The sequence below is a fragment of the Sphaeramia orbicularis genome, chromosome 12 (assembly GCF_902148855.1).
Source record: "Sphaeramia orbicularis chromosome 12, fSphaOr1.1, whole genome shotgun sequence".
Taxonomy (NCBI): domain Eukaryota; kingdom Metazoa; phylum Chordata; class Actinopteri; order Kurtiformes; family Apogonidae; genus Sphaeramia; species Sphaeramia orbicularis.
This window is the reverse complement of record NC_043968.1, coordinates 73599816-73619669: the sequence shown is the minus strand read 5'-3', so window position 1 is coordinate 73619669 and position 19854 is coordinate 73599816. Positions and strand designations below refer to the sequence as shown.

The window sequence follows — 19854 nt, the reverse complement described above, 5'->3', positions numbered from 1 at the left end:
TAGTGCAAAAAATAACATTAAATTATGAAAATATTTACATCTACAAACATCCTGTGACAATAAAATGTGAATAACCTGAACAAATATGAACCTGAAATGTCTCTAGAAAATTAAGCACAATTTTAACAGTTTTAATTTTACAAAGTGTTTACTGTCTTTGTAGATTCAACCCATAATGCACATGTATAAATGATAAGTTGAGGCATAATATTGTTAAAATTGCACTTATTTTTCTTCAGACATTCATTTTTTTTCAGGTTATTCACATCTTTTTTGTTTGGCCAGTTTATAAAAGTGAGTATTTTCATAATTTAATGGGTTTTTTTTTTTACACTAAAACAAAGACAAAAATTTGGAGTTGTCATTATTTATAGGTTATTATGCTATTATTTGACTTGAGATCAAATCAGGCTGAATGTGGAACCTGAAAGAAAAGGAGTCTGAGACCCCTGGTGTTGATCAAGATGTTAGATCTTAGTCATATTTCTTCAGCAGGTTATAAATGATGCATGGTGAATGTGTTTGTTAGTGAAGTAGTCAGTGTTTTTACAGCGATCCTGTAAATGCAGGCAAACCCTGAAATTGCCGTTCCTCCTCAGGTTGCCCTGCACAGTCCTGAATCCTCACCAGAGGGATGGTACCAAGGCACCAATTAGCAGCAAAGAGGGCGCATGATGATATTTCCGTGTACTTGCGGCCTGGGCAGCTCCGTCTGTGTGTGTTATAAAAGGCAAAACCATAAACATGGAATTAGACAGTACCGGCCCCACAGCTCCTAAGGTCGCAGACTCTCCCCTACTGCGGCTTGTGAGAGCAAAGTGTGATATAAACAACACTGGTGAGCAAACTATTATTACTGGATGTGGTCTTTCCTAACAGGGCACTGATTATATGCGCTTGTTGGTGTGTGTGAAGTTCATTAGGGCAGCGACCCCAAAGCAGTGGTTCTGCTCTTTCATTGTCAGGTCAAATATGTACAATAGTAGGTAGGTGGGAGAAAGCTCAAAGGGAAGAGGACAGAGAGAAACTTCGAAGGCAAAAATGATGGAACATGTCTTTGAGCAAAAACACACAGACACACACGTTAAACTCACAGGCAAATAAATACTCCGAGGTTGGACCGGGTTCAATTTGTTGAGCAGCAAGAAAAAAAAAACCAAAAAAACATGATAGCTTTCTAACCAGCAGGTGGGGGCAGTAGACAGATCATAGCCAGACAGACCATTATAAAATACTGTAATTCTTGTAAAAAGTGTCATCCAATATAATACATATTTCACACCAAAATGACTGTACATATGATGTATCTTTTTCTAAAAATGAGATGAAATGGTCAAAACATTTGAAAGGTCTCCCACTATTGTCCTAATAAATAGTACCTTCAATGCACTGCAGTGATTTTTTTTTTTTTACCCTAATTCTAAATGTACATTATTTAAGAGCCAAATACTGCAGAACTGTGTCAGTGTAAAACATTTTAATGCCACACAGCCACAGAAGTTTATTAGTAACATTACATGACTGTGTTATAGAGCAATAAAACTGACAAGACGATAAAAAAACAACATTGTATTGTGTCTGCAAATTTGATTTATCTCAAACTCTACAACGTGTTACCCTCCATAGTTTATTATATGTCATACATCTTTAACCCATAAAGATCCAGTGCTACTTTTGTGCCAGTTTCCAAATGATTTCTTCTCTCTGTTTAACCTTTCTTATGTGATGTATCACCATTTATTATTATATTCTCCTCTATATTTTGTGTTTTTTCAGTATAAACCAAGTATTTTCCTATATTTAATTCACTGATCATATAGATCACAGGTGTCAAACATGTGGTCCAAGGGCCAAATCTGGACCCGCCAACGGTTCCATTCTGGCCCGCAAGATGAAAGTGCAAAAATTAACCTGAAGAGTCAAGGGTGTCAAACTCATTTTGGTTCAGGTTCCACATACAGAGCAATGTGAGCTACAGTAAAAAGAACAACACAATAAATAACCCATAAATAATGACAAATACAAATTTTCTTTGAGAAAAATTATGTGGAAAAAATTTAAGTGAAAAAAATAGCATTACACTGTAAAAATATTTGCATTTACAAAACTATTCTTTCACAATAAAATGCAAATAAATACATAAATAAAAACAGAGATGAACAATCCGAAATGTGCAATTTTAATAATATTCTGTCTGTTACTAAATGTTTGGTGCATTTATGGATCCACTGTGATCTGTAGTTATGTTAATAACAGATGTAATATTGTAGAAGTTGTTCAAATTTTAGTTCCAAACGCCAAAATTTTAACAATATTCTGCCTGTTACCAAATGTTTATGAAACATTGTGTGTAAATGTACATGTATAAATAATAATAATAATAATAATAATAATAATAATAATAATAATAATAATAATACATTGGTTTTATATAGCGCTTTTCTAAGTACTCAAAGACGCTCTACAAAAACAACCAAGGGACAAACATACATCCAATGGGTAAACAGATACGAAGTTAATACTAAATGGTAATTGAAGAACAAATACAGAGAAAAATACTGACAAAAGAAAAACACACAAAAGAAGGTAGATGAGAGTGGAGGAGGTTGAACGGGCGGCCATTTTTCGAATGATGATCTGAAGAGGTGGGATTTGAGTTGGCTTTTGAATGAGGTGAGTGTGTGTGTGTGTGTGTGTGTGTGTGTGTGTGAGAGAGAGAGAGAGAGAGAGAGAGAGAGAGAGAGTGTAATAAGTCGAGGCATAACATTGTTAAAATTGCACAAATTTTTCAAATGAAATTTCATTTTTTTCAGGTTCATATCTTCACATCTTTTTTGTAAAATGTAAATATTTTCATATTTAATTGGGTTTTTTTTTGTACTAAAACAAAAAGAAAAACTTGGATTTGTCATTATTTATAGGTTATTAAGTCATTATTTTACTGGTTTGGCCCACTTGAGATCATATTGGGCTAAATATGGCCCCTGAACCAAAATGAATTTGACCCTGATGTAGATGTTCATTAAATCTCAGATTAGAGTTAAGGGTTATTATATCAGAAACAGAGAAAACTGATGGAAAAGTGACTTTTTCAGCAAAATCTATCATTAACTGAACATAAACCCAGTGTGTCCATCCAATGTCATTGATCCAATTCCATGGGTTTTACTGGTGAATCAATGTTGTAGAAGAGGACGGTGTTTCCACTCTTACTATGGAGCTTCTGAACGTCCAAATGGGTCATATCTGATGACCATGAAAAGATGAATAACTGCATTTTATATCAATTATTTACATGTATTGATAGGATTAATGGATCAACAGGTATTAAACAGTTTAGATCAGTAGATGCTTTTGGTCACCGGTGAATGTTTGGGTCTTTATTCTGAGTAATTGTTTTTGAGAATTGTTCAGCGTTTGCTCCTGGAGGGTTCTGTTGGGTTTCTGTAAATTAGTTTCAGAGTCTGGTTTCAACCACCTCTATATGTAAAGTGTCATGAGATAACTTTTGTTATGATTTGATGCTATATGTGCAGAATAATGCTCAGGCACTGGAAAACTACTGATACCGTAGCTTTTAGTGAATGAATGAGGGAATGATTAAAATAGCCAGCTATGAAAAACTGATCTTTAAAATCAATAACAGACAGGAGAATAAAAAAAAAAAAAAAAAAGATGGGGCCCCTTTTTAGATGAAGTGCAGAATAGAAAACTAAATGGATCCGACTACAGTCTTGGGTATTCCTATAATATCTTAAGGCATTGGTACTCTGATCCCACAATGTATTTTGGTAAATGTTTAATTGTCCTGGCCTTGGCCTTATCTCACCTGGAAAGATTTATCATGGAACAACATATCCTGCATAACAAAACTGACAGTATTCTATCGTTTCTGTATTTATTTTTTTTTGTGAGTGTGTTTTTTTTTGTTTTGTTTTTTTAACAATTGATTTTCATATTTTTATTGATTTATTTTCTTATAATTTTATCCTGTTGTATCACTGTAAAATGTTTAATGAGTGAAAAGAGTTACAAAATGATTTGATGCTGTATAAATAAAATTTGATGGATTGATTGATTCATAAAAAAGTAAATAGAGGGGAAATGATGAGATGTTGAAAAGAAAGGAAAAGGAAAGAAGAAAGAGAAGAAAAAGAAAGAAAAGGGAAAGAAAAAGAAAAGAAGAAAGAAAGGAAAGAAAAAAATGAATAGAAAAAAGAAGAAGAAAGGAAAAAAGAAAGAAAGGAAAAAAGGAAAGAAAAGAAAGGAATAAACAAAAGAACGAAAGGAAGAAAAGAAAAAAAAAAGAAAAGAAAAAAAAAAGAAAGAAAAAGAGAAAGAAAGAAAAGAAAGAAAAGAAAGGAAAGAAAAAAAAAAAAAAAAAAGAAAAAAGGAAAAAAAAAAAAAGGAAAAAAAAAAAAAAAAGAAAAAAGAAAAAAAGAAAAAAAAAAGGAAAAAAGAAAAAAAAAAAAAAAAAAAAAAGAAAGAAAAAAAAAAGAAAAAAGAAAGGAAAAAAAAGAAAGGAAAAAAGAAAAAAAAAAAAGGAAAGAAAGGAAAGAAAAAGAAAGAAAAGGAAGGAAAAGAAAGGAAGGAAAGGAAGGAAAGAAAAGAAAAGGAAAAGAAAAGAAAGAGAAGAAAAGAAAGAAAAAGAAAAGAAAAGAAAAGAAAAGAAAAGAAAAGAAAAGAAAAGAAAAGAAAAGAAAAGAGAAAAGACAGACCAGACCAGAGGAGTGGTCGTCCTCCATGTGCTGTGGGGGTCCTGTGCTGTGCGTCCTCACACTCCCCCTGCTGCAGGATCCTGGTACAGCGCTGACCATCCGAGGAGTGCGTTGACAGCTCCAGGCCGAGTCTGCATGTATGGTGAGCACCCGTTGAGTAGGTGGGTCTGCTGGAAGGGAGTGGGAGAGGTGGGAAAGGGGCAGATGGAACACAGAAGGAAGTTCACCAGAGATGGCGAGTGTCAGAAAGAAGAGAAGGAAGGAGGGGAGAGGGGAGGGAGGGGGGGTTCAGCTAGAGCCACAGGGTGAGTGAAAGGTATAGAGGAATGGAAAAAGAAAGAAAGGAAAAAAAACAACAGGGTGGCGAGTGGCGAGAGAATGATGGAGACAGGGAAGGGTGGGGGAGCGAGGAGAGGGAGGGGGGGAGAGGTGAGACAAGTGTCAGGGACCAGAGGGAGAGGTGCGAGAGAAACGGTGAGCAGCGGGACGCAAGAGGGGAGGGAGGGTGACAGGTAGGGATGGAGGGTGGAGGAGTTGGGTTTTGGAGGGTGATAATGATGTCAGGTGCAGGAGGATAATGTGATGGGTGGAAAGGAGGGAGGGAGCAAGATACTTTTGACCTTCAAAGACAGTGTGAGTGTAGGGTGCAGGAGTGGGTTTGCATAAGGACGTGTAGGGACATACTGCATATGGGATCCTTATTAGACCTGCACAGGGGAACACTTTACCCAAATGTGGGGGATGGGCACGGAGCTTAGGCTCACTTTTCAAAGGGGTCCTTCCCTGGAAATGTTGAGCATGTAACCCAGTCGTTCTCAGCCTTTTTTGGCTCATGACCCCATTTTAACATCACAAATTTCTGGTGACCCCAGACATTCAAAACGGAGACTTTTTTTTCTACTAAAATTAATTTTTTTTTACACTAAAATGAAGAGACAACTTTGATTTTACCTCCGCCAGGAAGTATTGTGATCACTTTGCTTTGTGTCTTTGTTTGTTAGCAACTTTACGGGAAAACTATTACAACCATCTTTACCAAATTGTACCCACAGATAGGCCTAGGCCCTGGGACCAACCCATTCAATTTTGGGCAAAGTAGGCCAAAGTTCAAGGTCACAGTGAGGTCACAAAATCTCAATTTTTCCAAACTCTCATCATTGAGCAATTTTCGAAAATTTCTTAAAAAATTCAAAACGACTCCGATTAGCCTCCAATTTGATCCACCTGTAGCTTATAACAATATCTTGTATCTGGCACAAAATTGTCCACATCCACTGTGGAATGTGGACTCTGTGGACATTTCAATGTAACATTGAAAATCCCATTTACAACACATTTTTCATTATAACTCAACACTGATTGGAATTGAATACAATTTGACATACACATGACTGGTACCAAGCTTCAACTTTTTCTACTGTATGGAACAACCTTGAAACTGTTTAATTTAAAAAGAAATAGTCGATCCACACATGCACATAGTTCAGGGTGCTCGGCGGAGGTTTGTGTTCTCTGAACACTTGTTACCAGGAGGTATTGTGATCACTTTGCTTTGTGTTTGCATGTTTGTGTGTTTGTTTGTTTGTTTGTTAGCAAGATCACTCAAAAAGTTATGGATGGATTTTCATGAAATTTTCAGGAAATGTTGATACTGGCACAAGGAAGAAATGATAAAATTTTGGTGGCGATCGGGGGGGGGGGGCAGATCTGTCTTGGCAGAGGTCTGCGCTCTCCGAGTGCTTTTCTTGTTGATCATGTAATAGTTTGCTATACTATGTTGCAAATAAACGTTCATTTTAGAGGACATTTAGTCTATATAATGTATATTATTCTGGACGGAGGCAGAAAAGCCAGGTGTAGATTACTGCACAAAGGGAGAATTGGATTTTCCTTGTTCAGGATATGTACAGTCAGTCCAGCTTGGATTTACAAGGCTGACAATTAGTACTGAACAAACAAGAACTCACACTATGAATTATGAAAGAGCTGCAGCATCTGAAACTGACCACAATGAACATTTGACAGATAAACAGAACCACAGTGCTTCAGTTTCAGAGTCACAGTTTGTCATGTCTTTATATAAACTCACCATATATTTTTAATTAGTAAGTTTTGGGTTTTTTTTTTTTAATCAATTACTGGAAATTTCAGGCGACCCCATTTGAATTCCAGGCGACCCCACGTGGGGTCCCGACCCCAAGGTTGAAAAACACTGATCTAGCCCTTCATTTCCTATAGATTCTTGTGGATATTTATGCACCAGTTTGGTCCCTGTCAGCATCAGTTTATAGTGAAATATAATGCAATTTAACAGTTTTTCAGGTGTTATGCATTGTTTTCAATTCTATAATCCTGTTGTGAACTCAATCAACTCCACACACATAACAGTATCACTAGTCACCATTGACCCTCAAATTACGTGAATTTAACTTGTGCATAAAAATTTACGTAATGGAAAAACAACAATTTCGCCAAAACTCTCATTTTTCGATTAAAAGTTTTTGCGCTGGCAAGAGGTGGTTTTTCAGTTGTAGCGAAATTGGTATATCACACAAAACTGCAATGGAAAGACCTTTTTCCAAAACTAGAGTAATGTGAATACAAATAAAACAGATGCTGACAGATCTTACAACTAGCAAAGAAGAAGAGTTTTAAAAGAAACATGTGGACACACCAGGAAACCCAATCCTTTATTAATTTAGTACAGGATAGAGGGATAATAATGAACATGTCTGTCGCCATGTTTATGGAATGACTTCTCGTGTCATCTTGTGATAATAAATAAACAAATCATCACATTTGTGATTTAATGGAAAAAGCGACATTATGCACTTCTGTTTTTTCGACATTTAATAAATATCGGTAAAGTTTTGCGCAGATGTCCAATGCAAAAGCCACTACTGACTCTTCTGCTCCCTTCTCTATCTTTTATCTGCAGAAGTACCATCTTTAAAAGTGCATCCAAATGACTCTTTACTCATCATCACTATCATTAATCTATAAATCTTTGGACTTCAACAGCTCATAAGTGTTTCAACTTTCTGAACTTTCATAACACGTGATTGAGAATTAATTGACAAATGTTAACCCATAAAGACCCAAACAGCCACTGGAATCCAAAATCATCTACTGATCTAAAATGTTAAGTAACTTTATACCTACTAACTACTAATACAAGTAAATAACTGAGGTAAAATACAGTTTGTGTCTTTTCATGGTTATCAGATGTGACCCATTTGGACGCTCAGAGGCTCTGTAGTGAATATGAAAACACCGTCATCTTCTACAACATTGATTCACCAGCAAAACCCATGGAGTTGGATCAATGACAGTGGATACAAATCAGTATTTTAATGTTCAGTTAACAATGGATTTGCTGAAAAAGTTACTTTTTCTTCAGTTTTCTCTCATTTTGATATAATAACCCTGAAATTTACTGAGCTTTTATGAATATCTATATGATCACTAAATTAAGTAAATTAAATCAATTGTGATAAATCACTTAAGAAAGGTTAAATAGTTAATTTGGGAACTTTTGTGGTAACAAAAGTAACACTGGGTCTTTTTGGGTTAAATCTGATTGAAACCTTCCAACACAGTAACACAGATATCACACATGTATGAGAAAATGTGATTTGATACCTTTGTTATACAATCATCACCATCCTTTGCACTGCTTTTATACTTTTATGATATTTATGATAAGAATGATATTTTAACTTCTATTTCTGTTAGATATATTTCTGATGAATAGTTTCATTTAATATTTTTTTGTTTTATGAGGCTCATTTAAGAGTATAAAGTTACAGATTTGTTCTTAGGTTATTATAACTGTCTTGAGAGGCAAGACATCTATCTATCTATCTATCTATCTATCTATCTATCTATCTATCTATCTATCTATCTATCTATCTATCTATCTATCTATCTATCTATCTATCTATCTATCTATCTATCTATCTATCTATCTATCTATCTATCTATCTATCATCCATCCATCCATCCATCCATCCATCCATCCAAAATTTTTATCCAAAATTTTATCTCACATGAATGCTAAAATAGATTTAGTAAAATGATTATGACGCCACCACAACAATACTAGCAAATTAGACTATTGGTATTATTATTATTATTATTATTATTATTATTATTATTATTATTATTATTATCATGTATTTTTGTGTTGTTGTTATTATCACTATCATTGTTTCTATAATTATTTTCCTCTCACTCTCCCCTCTTATTTTCTCACTTTTATTCACATTCCCCTCTTCCCCTTTTCCCTATCGTCCCTAATCAATCTATATTGTTTAGTTGCTCTTTACATTTCTTATCTTTTCATTGTAATATGATGTTGTCATTGTTGTTGTTTGTCATTACTCTGTTGTTGTTGTTGTTTTTGGTTTGTTTATTTGTTTGATTTTCCCTTTGTTTATGTGTTGTTGTTGTTTTTCTGTCCACAATGTCTTGTTAACTATCACTAATAAAGAAAAAAAAAAGAATTATTATGATCTATATCAACCAAGTGACATTTTTTTTGTGGTCTTATTAATTACATACATAATTACAATGCTCATCTTAATCATGCTAACTATGTGCTACATGCAGAGTAGACCTAAAAATACAACCATGGGGGAAGAAAATCCCCCTCATTTTCTTTTTCCCAACAGACACTACCCACTAAGATGTAATGTGTTTGTTTAAATCTATTAAAGTCACTTTTCAGTCTGAACATTCATGGCAGATGTTGATGACATGTTCTCTGTGTTACTGTTCATTTACGTCAGCCTTCAGAGCTCTTCTTTTTTCTTTCTTTCTTTTTTTTTCTTTCTCATTATTCCATCGCCCTCATGTCAGAGTGCTGGGTGTTTAATCTAGTCTAGTCTCCCACATTTATAGGGTATGCAGTGGCATTATACAGTCTGGACACAAATAAGGGCTGGTGTCATGTTGTTCAACTGGAGACAAAAGGAAAGTTATTTTAAATTCATTTTACATGAAACTCAACTCAAATGTTTACTTCATTTTCTGTGGGAAAGCAAAAAGAAATTATTTTGATAAGTAGCTTTAGATACATCATGTGCACTTAAATTATTGATGTGGTGTAAATGTGGCCTTTCTTTACTAACTCTATAATGCCAAATGTATCATATTTGATACATGAGTTTTGAAGCCCTCTACAAGATCAGTGTGATATTTTTTTTCTTGAAAAACCTAATGTATACAATTAGATACATGCAATACACAGATAATCCACCAGGGGGAGGAGTTCATTCACCAGAGGCCTTTCCAGTGACACTACAAGACTGTCATTAATAAGGAGAAGAACTTCGACAATTTTGAAAAAGAATTACCAATTTGTTAGACATGTTTGTGGTTGTGTATTCCATTTTAAATATATTATTACGTTTATTCTGTTGTTTAACTTGGTATTTTTATTTCATTGTTTTTAATTGTGCAACTGTTTTTATGTCTTTTTAATCTATTCTTGTTTTTAAGTCTATCATTTTTTTTTATTCTTGTGTACAACACTGTTTTTAATTGTACAGCTGTTTTGTGTCTTTAATCTATTCTTGTATTTTATTCTTTTATTTTGGTTTTTCCCCTGTAAGTCCCTTTGGAAAAAGTGTCTGCCAAATGCATGAATGTAAATGTAAAATGTAAATGTTTTATATTATGTTTTTGTTTGTTCAACAATAATAATGTTTGAGCATTGAGACCCAATGTACCAAATATAATATAAAATTGAAACTCCTACATGGAAATTGATATTTGAAAAAAAAAAAAAAATTGGGTTTTTCAGAAGGACCAATAAAGGCTCCGGTTTCTAAGAACTGGGGTTTCTATAATGCAAAATGTGTCATATTTGATACATGAGTTTTGAAGCCCTTTATATGATCAGTGCGATATTTTTTTTTCTTGAAAAACCTGATGTATACAATTAGATACATGCAATACACGGATAATCCACCAGGGGGAGGAATTCATTCACCAAAGGCCTTTCCAGTGACACTACAAGACTGTCATTAATGAGGAAGGAGGAAGAACTTTGACAATTTTGAAAAGGAATTACCAATTTGTTAGACATGTTTGTGTTATTCCATTTCAAATGTATTATTATGTTTATTCTGTTGGTTTACTTGGTATTTTTATTCCAGTATTTTTAATTGTACAGCTGTTGTAAGTCTTCAATCTATTCTTGTATTTTATTCTTTTATTTTGGGTTTTCCCCTGTAAGTCCCTTTGGAAAAAGCGTCTGCAAATGCATAAATGTAAATGTAAAATGTAAACGTGTTAAATTATGTTTTTGTTTGTTCAACAATAATAATGTTTGAGCATTGAGACCCGATGTATCAAATATGATACTAAATTTAAACTCATACATGGAAATTGATATTTGAAAAAAAAAAAGAAAAAAAAAAGTGCTGTTCAGAGGGACCAATAAAGGCTCTGGTTTCTACGAACTGGAATTTTGTGTCAGTGATTCAATGGTTCAGGCTTTACAGGGTTAATAGAGCTCTCATATATCAGCCATAGTTTGCAGATGTTGACTGCTACAGTTTTGACTTTTCCTTTGATAGAAAAAAAGAAACTTTTGTCTCCTAACTTGTTTCCCATGCACATTTCTTTGCACAATGTAGCTAGATGGTTTCACATTTACTCTTTTCCTCATGAATATGTGTGTGTGTGCATGTGTGTGAGAACTCCAACAAAGGGTGCTAATACAGAAATCTCTGCCCACTAGCTGACCTTGTCTGAATTGTACAGTCCACACAGTGATAGTTCGAGGTGCCTTCAGGTCAGAGTAGGGTGTTGAAATGATCACGCATAACATCTGTGTGTGTGTGTCTTGTCTGGGAGGGGATGGGATGGGAGGGGGTGAACCGAGTGTGTCTGGTTCTATTGCGTTCATGCCCAGCCAAACTACATCCCACACAAGGCTGAGAGACTGTGGGCTCCTCTGGACCCTTTTTTTTTTTTTTTTTTTTTTTTAAATTAAAACTCTTTACTTTCCTGTGTGTGTCTGCATTTCTTTCTGTAAGTGGTCTTGTATGGAAATCTTTGTGAGAACGAGTCCCCATATTTAATCTTTGGTGTGAGGACCTTGTTGTGGCCAGTCATTACCTTCACATGGACCTTCAAAGAACTGTATGAGACTTGGTTTTAAAGTCAAGGTTAGAATTAAGTTAGTTTTATGGTTTTGTAATGGTTATGGTTATGTATTCAGTTGTGACAGTTATAAAGGAATAATACCAGTGAATATCCTCACCGTGCTGCTGGGTCATAGTAAATATGCCTTTTCTTCTCATGGCTGGTTAAATACATAACCTGACCAAAAGAAACTTACCACCTGGATTTAACTGAATAACTACTGCAGCGTATGATCACGTCTGAACATTAGTGGAGTTTTTTCTTCCCTGATGACACAGACATATTTTAAGATGACAATACCAGGATGTATCATCATATAAATGATGCAATCACATAAATAAGTACAAAAGTTTAAAGGTTCAGACGGAGATTACAACCATACTCTGACGCCCCAAAGTGGTGACCAAAAAAAACCAAAAAATAAAATAAATAAATCCATTGGTCTCTTGTTGGAGCAAGTGTTTGTTTTGTCTATTCTGGAGGTTTTAGTTGTAGGGATGTAAAGGTTGTTTCACAGTCGGAGTGATAGTGATGGATAAAACAGAACAGAAAGAAAAAAAAAAGAGAGAAAAGAGGAAGCCTGTTTGGAGCTACTGTAGAACATAGTGGTGTAACACTGTGGACTCCACAGAGGTGACGCCTTTAAAACTTAGACCTTAAAGTTAGTGCTATGGAGATGCACTGGAAAAAATCTAAAACCAGATTTTTTTTTTTGCTTGAATTAAGCAAAAAAAAAAAAAAAAAAAAAAGGAACAAAAATTATCTTGGTAAGATTTCTTGAAATAACATTTTCCAGATTTATTGTCTAAAAATCAGTTCATAAATCTCACTGAAAAGTTACTCTTTAGGTGATTATGTCTTATTTTAAGTGTGATGAGATATTTTGACTAGAAATGAGAAAAATACACTTTGTAAGATTTAGATTTTTTCCAGTGTGTAACAGCAGAAAACTGCAGAAATGAACACATAACAGAAGTCTGAAGCTGTCAGAACCTGAATATTACATAATAAATTCTATTCTTTCCTGTGTGTTTTCGTGTTTAATTTTTTTCTTTATTAAGGCTGATTGTTCTTCGCCTTAACTATTTAAATGGATTGAAATAATAGACCAGACACCTTCCATTGAGTATGTTAAAGGTGTTCAGGTGAACGCATGAGCAGAGAGTTGCTATGGTATTTAAAATACCGTCGGTTTATCTTTAGTTACTGAGGTCTGAGTTATTTTTAAAGTAGTCTCTGCGTCAATAGTAGACACAACGTATCTTACATGATTATTTAAAGGCAATTAAATACAGACGTTCCAACATTTCTGTGTGGGAGTGCTGATGTTGGTTTTGTTTTAGCGGTACAATAAAATAAACTGTAGCAACTGTTTGCTGGATTAATCAGGAAAGAAATCCATCCCAGAGACATGGTTGGTAATTCTGACAAACTAAGCACTAAAGCACCTGCGGGGCGTCACCCCAAAACCTAATGATGGCCCTGAACAGACAGGAGTGTGTGCATATGTGCAGAACGGGCATGTGTGTGCGTCGCTGTGGTCGGCCCGTGGTTGTCATGGTGAGGGGAGGTTAGGGGCTGCGCTGTTGCTGTGGCTAAAGACGTGAGCGTGAGCGCAAAGTTTGTTTTGTGTGTCGTGTAGCAGGAGCTTCTGTGAACCACCCCCATGCAGTACGAGGCTTGATGCTTTAATGCGCTGATGGGGAGTGGGTCTTCTGAGCAATGACAGCGACACACATGCAAGTTTCCTAATTAGGCTATGATATGAACAGAAAGAGTTACACACACTGACACTATGGACAAGAAGGCTGATTTGGATCTGTTGCCAACAATTACTGGTTCCAATAATATGGACAATCTGTGTGTGTGTGTGTGTGTGTGTGTGTGTGTGTGTGTGTGTGTGTGTGTGTGTGTGTGTGTGATTGTGACTCATCCTAGAAGACGCCTGTGTTTCAGTCAGTCACGTTCTAAGTGTTGGCAGAAGTTTCCTTATCATCACAAACAAAACACAAGCGCATCATTGGATTTAGACAAGGTGGAATATGTCCGATCAAATAATATCAGTTTAGTATTGTTTTTTTTTTTTTTTTAAATCATAGACCAGCATCATATATCGGCTAAAATTTGCTTAGAGGTCTTATTTCTGTCTTTGTGCAAAAGAAATCAATATAAGTGAATCCCCAAAGGAACTTTGTGTTGGTAAATGCAAGTTATGCAAATTTACAGGATTTCAGTTCTGTTGCAACATGTTGATGGTCATATGAACTATGTTTTCAGGTCAAAAATGTCCAATTTCATCACAATTAATGCTATATTTTCATGTCAAAAATGGCTAAGTTATGTTTTAACTGAATTTACCTGAAAACAAATATTCTATTCTTTTAGATTCCCCAATTTTTCTTACAAGATTATATACTACATATCATATGTTTTATTTTTACAGGTTCGATATGGAGTATGGTGCTGATCCATCCTGCTTATGTTACACCAATACATACATTAAGAATGTCACATCACTTTTAAATCAACAGTTTTCTAATAATAAGCATTTTATAAAGAAATAACACTTCTATATTGTTATTTCCTCTTTAGTTTGATGGTAAACTATACAATAAATAATTCTGATCCTAGTTTTTGCACAGGGATCATTTGTGGAAGCGGTGACATGGCTGCCGAGCATCAGTATGATGGGATCTGTAACAACCATGTCACATCCGTCCACTGCCACATTTTGTGTTTTTGTGTCAGCTGTTATTGTTTTAGATCCACAATACTAACATTTATGAATAAGAGGATAATTAGCAATAGTAAGTATATAAGTTTATTACTAATAAAGTACTGGTACTGACCAGATCATCATGGGTAATGTCACGTCCGTCCACCAGCAAAAGTTTTCACATACACGTGCTATTGAAAATCCAATATTTCTGAAAATATAGCTTCCACTGTCAAATAATATCAGTAGTCTGTGCACAAATGTATTAGCATTATTTCAACACAGTTCTGTGCATTTCTTACAACTTTTTTTTTGACCAAAATGGCCCTTAAGTAAATTTTAGCCGATAAACACAAATAAGATCATCCGTTTTCTACTGTACTCATAATCCAAAATGGATAAAATATAATAAAAGTGAATTCATGCTAAATTAGGTGTGTCTCACAGCACAGTAATGGTAACACCCAAGTTTATGTGAAAAAATAGATAACAGATAGAGACACGTATAGAGGTAACTTTTACTAACCCCCAGGGGAAAATAAGTCATGTGCCGTAGTTCAGACTAAGTAATAGTCGGCTCATCTTAATTAACATTTGCCTGTTGAGTGTTTGAGTTACCAGGCGACATGACCTACTAATGTGTTAAATCTGTGGGAAGCAACACTGGCATACATTACATCTGATACTCTGAACCAATATTATTCTATTCTATTCTATTCTATTCTATTCTGTTCTGTTCTGTTCTGTTCTGTTCTATTCTATTCTATTCTATTCTATTCTATTCTATTCTATTCTATTCTATTCTGTTCTGTTCTGTTCTGTTCTATTCTATTCTATTCTATTCTGTTCTGTTCTGTTCTGTTCTGTTCTGTTCTGTTCTGTTTTATTCTATTCTATTCTATTCTATTCTATTCTGTTCTGTTCTGTTCTGTTCTGTTCTGTTCTGTTCTGTTCTATTCTATTCTATTCTATTCTATTCTATTCTATTCTATTCTGTTCTGTTCTGTTCTGTTCTGTTCTGTTCTGTTCTGTTCTATTCTATTCTGTTCTGTTCTGTTCTGTTCTATTCTATTCTATTCTATTCTATTCTATTCTGTTCTGTTTTATTCTATTCTATTCTATTCTGTTCTATTCTGTTCTGTTCTATTCTATTCTATTCTATTCTATTCTATTCTATTCTATTCTATTCTGTTCTATTCTGTTTTATTCTGTTCTGTTCTATTCTATTCTATTCTATTCTATTCTATTCTATTCTATTCTATTCTGTTCTATTCTATTCTATGTGTTTGTCCATATTTCACCCAGCAGCAGGGTACATGGTAACAGAAATAACCAACATTCAGATGCATCAGTGCTGTAGCTCTGTAGGAAGTTGGATTATTTATTAGTCTGTGTCATTAGGTTTAAATCAAATTATTTCAAGAAAAACTTGACAGAATGTTACAAATTTGGAACAATCACCTAAATACAAACATTAGTGAAATTAGTTCAGATCTGGCCCAAACATTCAAAGGTCATTTTTTTAATGACCTAAAAAAACATTTTCGTCTTAATTGCTGATAAATGACAGTGGACAAGTCTGACTGAACGTTCTGGTTAGAGCTGTTAAAATATAAGATAAGCTCATTCAAAAAGAAATAAAAAACGTAAAGCAGCTATTCCCAAACTTTCTCAGCACAGGACGCAAAAGAGAAATCTGGCGTCTCCTCAGGACTCAAATTCAACCCAAACTATACATTTTTCAAAAAAATTCTCTTTGTGTGACTTTCATTTTATATATATCATTTTTTACTTTTACATCGTCCTCATGTAGTCATGTATTTTATGTCAGTTTGATCTTGATGCCTTTTTTACATCATGACAATCTCATTATCTCCCTTTTGTCTTGGTATACTGTTTATAACTGACACGTCTCCTCTACAGTTCACTTGACTTTATGAATTCTTCCAGAACTAACTTTTCTCCTCCTTTAATTAGCATTACTTGACATTACTTCATATTACAACAATATATATTTTCCTCGGCCAACTTGAGACGCAGTAAAAACACCTCTGCACCTCCAAGTTTGGGGAAAATAGGAATTAAAGTTACACAGGAGGTGCCCAGGATAGAACAATAAATAGGATTTTAAAGGTTTGTTTTCAGCACAAAAAAAGAGATATATCAGCTACATTAAAACACAAAGTGTTCAGAGATTAAGTGACTGTTTTTGTATTAATATGGCCTTAAATATGTCCCACACAAATATTCCAAAACCTCCAAGTAATACTGATGTTTTTGGCTTTTTTTTTTTTTTAATTCTTGTTTTTCTGGTAAACCTAATATCTAAGATTACAAAAAAAGATATGCTCACATACATATATATACTCTGACTGATTACACCTTGGACCTTCTCATAAAATTGAAGAAATGCTTTTAAATTGTGAGTGACACACTAAAATATTACTTCTTTATTTATTTTCCTTTCCTGTTTGCTCCTGGTTGCTGTGATATTGGACTATTTTGTTCTTCAAATTCACTGATATTCTTCTATTGTTGCTGTTGTCACTGTTTATGACCCCGCCAACCCAAAGGGGGCTATTGTTTGTGGTTTGGTTTGGTTTGGTTTGTTTGTTTGTTAACATTAGCAACAAAACCAGTGGTTGAAATTGGGTTTACAGACTGCCACTGACCCAGAATAGATGTCATTACATTTGGGAAAAGTAGGTCAAAGTAAAAAAAAAAAAAAAAAATCAGTTTTCTTTTTTGTTTTTCTTTTCCTTCCCTTTTTCTTTTTATTTCTTTTTTTTATCACTCTGATCATATTCCCCTCCTCAGTGCTCAGTCATCAATGACAGTGAACGTATGACCTGAATCATTATTCTCATTCCACTTCATGCTCAGAAGGGAATATCACAGCTTTTCACAAAGGTCAAATTTTTAATGAATTCTTCAAATCTTCTCATTTACTTATAATGGGCAAAAAAGGTTTGAGGGGCGGAGTTTGTTGTGCCTAGCACCACTTGTTGTTGTTGTTGTTACTGTTTATTGTTGTTGTTACTGTTTATTGCTGTTGTTACTGTTCTGTTTTGGCCCGTTGTCTGCTTCTGTTTCAGGGTCTGTATCAGTGTTTGTGTATAACCCAGTGTTTTTCAACCTTGGGGTCGGGACCCCACGTGGGGTCGCCTGGAATTCAAATGGAGTCGCCTAAAATTTCTATATTCATAAAAATAAAAATAAAAAACCTTACTAATAAAAAATATATGGTGAGTTGACGGAGACAATCCAAATATATAAAAGACATGACAAACTGTGAGTCTGAAACTGAAGCACTGTGGTTCTGTTTATCTGTCAAATGTCCATTGTGTTCGATTTCAGATGCTGCAGCTCTTTCATAATTCATAGTTTGAGTTCTTGTTTGTTCAGTATTAATTGTCAGCCTTGGAAATCCAAGCTGGACTGACTGTACATATTCTGACCAAGGAAAATCAAATTCTCCCTTTGTGCAGTAATCTACACCTGGCTTTTCTGCCCCCGTCCATAATAATATACATTATATAGACTAAATGTGTCTAAAATTAACATTTAGTTGCAACATAGTATAGCAAACTATTACATGTTCAAAAACAAATGAATTTTAGCAAAAAAAAAAAAAAAAAAAAGTCTGTGTTTTGAATGTCTGGGGTCGCCAGAAATTTGTGATGTTAAAATGGGGTCATGAGAGAAAAAAAAGGTTGAGAACAAATGCTATAACCCCGTCCTGTTCTCCCATCTGGTAATATCCATACAGTAATAAAATAATTAAATCCAACCAATAGGGGGAATTGATCTAAAGTTCGAAACCCTCTTAGATCTAAACTGTCAAGCAGCTTGTGCCCCCAGTACACTTATACTGGAGGACAAATTACTGAACAGAAAAAAAAAAAAAAACAATCAGAAGGAAAGTATTCAGAGATTAAATGACTGTTTTTGTATTAATATGGCCTTAAATATGTCACACATAAATATTCCAAAACCTCCAAATAATACTGATGTTTTCTGCTTTTTTAAAATTCTTGTTCTTCTGGGATTTTGGTAAACCCAACATCTATGATTACAAAAAAAGATACGCACACATACATATATATACTCTGACTGATTACACCTTGGACCTTCTCATAAAATTTGAGAAATGCTTTTAAATTGTGAGTGACGCACTAAAATATTTCTCTCACTCGGGGTTTGTGGCGAGTGTTTTTAATAGCAGCTAACCATGTGGCTGCAGGCCGAGCGGCCGATGTGGTGAAAAAGGCAGCAGTCAAGAGTCCCTTTTTTCATGACCTGTTTGGGTGAGGAACTCTGCTGACACACCACCGGCATTTGTGCACATACAAATACACCATGGACCGACACGCCCATACAGCATGGACGCGCACACACACACACACACACACACACACATACATACACACTCAAGTTTTATCCACATATGTAGAAATTAGCATTGACACAGACACACACAGCACTCCACACTGACAAAAACATGTGCGCATATGTGTGTAAATACAAATTATGTGGATGCACATGGATGGATGCCTACACACCAACACACACACACACACTCTATATTCATTTTGAGAGTGTATCCCTCCCTGATGACGGGTTAGCAAGTGAGGAGTGCTGCCGGCAGAGCGGACCAATCCAAGTCATTCTACAGTTGATTTACTGTCCCACCACTCGTCCACTACTGTATAATTTACACACACACACACACACACACACACGCACGCACGCACACACACACACATATATAGGCACTGAATTACACACACATAATTACACACAGTCACAAAGCACAAGCATGCACTTACTGCACACTTACATGTACACACGTATAAAGTGTGTAACAGGCATCACTATTCAATGGATGCAGCTTGTGTGTATGGGTGCAGCAGTTGTAGTTTTTTATTTTTCAGGTTTAATCATTTGTGCCTAAAACATAAACAACAAATACCATTTAATATATTTTACATTAAAAGCTTCATGGTTTTTCAAATTCAGGTAAGATTTTCTATAGCTTAAGACTTTTAATTTGTATTTTGACTAAAACAAGAAGGAAATATTGCTTTTATGGAGCATTGTTTAATATTCCCTATGTTTTTCATTCATTTTATTTTTTATCTTTATTTTTTTTTTTTTTCTTCTAAAAAGAAAACAAAAAGAGTCGATTGAAATAAGTCTTCTTTTTATAGCCTAATAGGACAAAGCAGCTCAAGCAGCTTTATAACCTGTGCAATAAAGGACGAC

General features: G+C 34.7%; 1 pseudogene; it reads right to left on the bottom strand.

The window, feature by feature from the left end:
- Positions 1-17383: 17383 nt before the first annotated feature.
- On the bottom strand, positions 17384-17560 carry LOC115430899 (uncharacterized; annotated as a pseudogene).
- Positions 17561-19854: the final 2294 nt, after the last annotated feature.